Raw genomic sequence first — 3,075 nt, 5'->3', positions numbered from 1 at the left:
ATTTCATTACCTACAACATTTCACAACAAATAAAGAGATCTAATGCATCAAATTCAAGTCATTATCTCGCAAAGTATACCGGAAACATGATTTCAAAACTTCTAAAATTAATTTTAAACCATTTAGATCTGGAAAAAATGATATATATGAAAAAGATGCGCCTTTTTTACACCTTTCCAACCGTATATCATTTGCATTGCTTAAATATACCGCATAGAAATCGCGGGGAAAATCATTCGGTTCCCGTTTCATAAAACGGGCGGACAGTAATTCGAGTTATTCTCTTAAACTATAAGGAATTAGAGAAAACAATTGGAATATGAAAGTTGCACCTAGTCCGTAGCTTTCCAACGCCATATCATTTGCATCATTCCGACATACGGTTGAAACAAATCGTCCAAATTACTGTCCGCTTGTTTTTTGAGTACGTCCGAATTTCGGTATTTTCAAAATTGTTCAAAAACTGTGAGGATTTTGAAAAAACGTAAAACATGAAAAAGTTGCGCAATTTCATTATCTTTCCAACGGTATATCATTTGCACAGTTTCGATAAGCGGTTCGAAAATCGAACTAAAAGTTCGTTTTCCGGCCATATAGAAGCGTTTTCGTATTTTCAAAATTAAATTTAAACCGTGCAAAATCTGTGAAAAGTGTGAACATGAAAAAGTTGCGGTTTTTCATTATCTATCCAACGGTATATCATTTGCATAGTTCCGACAAATGGTTGAAAAACTCGTGGTATAATCGAGTACATCTAAAGAAAACGGGAAGTTCGAGTAAGTTCGACGGAAAGTTGAACCTCGTTATCCGGAAAGTGCAACCTTGTGTCCAGGAAAGTACAAGTCGGTGCTCAGAATATTATTCCGCAACCGGTTGCGGAATAGTGCTGTATATATATATATATATATATATATATATATATATATATATATATATATATAGAGCCCAACTATTCTAGAACCCCTTTAAGAGTGGTTCTAGAATAGCTATTCTCGAATCCTGGTTCCTAACCCAACCGAACTACCGACAAGCTCCCGTTCGGTCACGCGAACGTGCACTTCCAGTTCCCGTGAACCTCCCCAGTTTCGTCCTTATCTAGAGGGAACCGCGCCGCTCGGCCCCAACTCCCGTCCGCCTTCTTCCCGGCGGCCGGCCCCAAATCCCGCCTGACCTTCTTCCCCGGCGGCCAGCCCCAACTCCCGCCCAACCTTCTTCCCGGCGGCAGCCCTCATCCCACCGCCCGCCTCCTTCCCGACCGAAGCTCCCCACCACCCGCGCTCGAAAAAATCGAGGCGCCCACCCGTACTGCCCCCATCTTCCACCTACCCCGCGCCCAAATCCCACTTCCGCCGGCGCCTGGAGCTCGCCACCACATAGGCGCCGCCTCCCGTGCCCAAATCCTCTCGCCTGGAGCTCGCTATCCTCCCAGCTCGCGCGCCGCCCATCTCCGCCTCCCATCCCATCCCCTGCAGTACAGTACCCGAGCTCCCCCGTCCTGGTCCCGCCAGGCCGCCCCACGCCGCACCGCACGCTCTACCTCTCCAACCTCGACGACCAGTACCTGTACGTCTTCCCTGCCGCCGCCGCCGTCCCCGCCGCCACTCTCCAGGCCGCGCTCGCCGACGCGCTCGTGGAGTACTACCCTCTCGCAGGGCGGCTCCGACACGGCGACGAGGAGGGGAAGCTGGTGGTGGAGTGCAATGTCGAGGGGGCGCTCTTCGCGAGGGATCCCTGCCGGGGCTGGCGGCCGATGATTTCTTGCGAGGTGGCGGAGCAAGGCCGCACCGGTCGTGGCGGAAGCTGCTGTACAGGGTCGACGCCCACAGCTTTGTCGCTGTGCCTCCGCTTGTCGTCCAGGTCAGTGTTGTTGCCACTCTACTCTGTCTCCATCAATTAATTAATAATTTTTATTGCTCTCGAGAATAAATTTCTCTTTGGAGAAAACCATTCATTTGTACACTATATTAATTCCTCAGATTTTTCTTCCAGTGCATGCAACGCTTAATGCATCATATAGTATGTAGGAATAAGATTGATTTCTGTTGTAGGCTTGTAGCTGCTCCTGCATGATTTGGCAACAACTTAAGGTGTAGTGGATTGGTACTACCTTGAAGAACAACTTGATTATACTAGTTAATAATGTGGAAAATAGTCACTTTTTCCCGAAAATGGGGGAGCCCCAGCCGTAAAATAGTACTAGAGCAACCATTAAAAGGAACTTGCTTTTTAATCGAGTGGGAGCAATTGAGATTGTTGCTAGGTTATGTTATCGTCTCGGTCACTAAATACGTGATCAGGCGAGACCTCCAGATACAGCAAAGTTAGCAGAAAAAGCAGAGGAGGATAGGGTTAGGAGAGCCCAACTTCTCCCCTAAATCATATGCATTTGCTGTTGATGTGTGTCTAATAGGTAACTCAAGTTCACCTTTTGTATTGACAAAGTTCACTTTTATATTCCCATGAGTTAGGGGAGCACAAGGTCATTCTCGATTTGTTGCCCGGCTGGTGGAGTCCAGGATAAGTTCAGATGTGGGAGCTCACTGGTTGCCGCTGGGGGAGTTCACGAGTAATCGGGCAAACGGGCTATACTCTCTTGTGACCCCTCTAACGAGCTCCATCGGGAAGTTCAATGTGTCAGCTGCCAGGAGTACACCACTCTTCGTTTGTAAGTCCATCGTGCCCCGCTCAGTTTGCCAGTGCTTCTTTTGTTGTCGACCATATGCAGTTGCTCCTGTCCATATGAGGTCCAATCCTTCTAACCGTGCCAAGTCAAATGCTGAAAATAATCTGTGCTGGGCCCTTCTGGCCACTACAAACAATATGAAACAGTATGTTTCTATGTTCTTTGTGATAGTTTTTAATGCTAATTAATTTTTTGTTGGCACATACTATTATTGTTAACCTTTTCCATTTAGACATATTGGCTTATATTCTTCATCTTAAATAAGTATATGACTAAGCTGAACTACGAAGTTAGCACTACTGTGCCCTGCAGTTTTTATTTACATGGAATTGGTCAAGAACTTTAGTAAAACATCTTGAATTTCTCCCTGAAGTACTAGTACCTACAGTAAT

At 46.3% G+C, this 3,075-nt stretch overlaps 1 pseudogene; it reads left to right on the top strand.

The window, feature by feature from the left end:
- The first annotated feature begins 720 nt into the window (after window positions 1-720).
- On the top strand, window positions 721-2,743 carry LOC124646657 (annotated as a pseudogene).
- Window positions 2,744-3,075: the final 332 nt, after the last annotated feature.

This window comes from Lolium rigidum, chromosome 1, assembly GCF_022539505.1.
Source record: "Lolium rigidum isolate FL_2022 chromosome 1, APGP_CSIRO_Lrig_0.1, whole genome shotgun sequence".
Lineage (NCBI taxonomy): Eukaryota > Viridiplantae > Streptophyta > Magnoliopsida > Poales > Poaceae > Lolium > Lolium rigidum.
The sequence above is the reverse complement of the archived record's forward strand: the minus strand, read 5'-3'. Positions and strand labels throughout refer to the sequence as shown.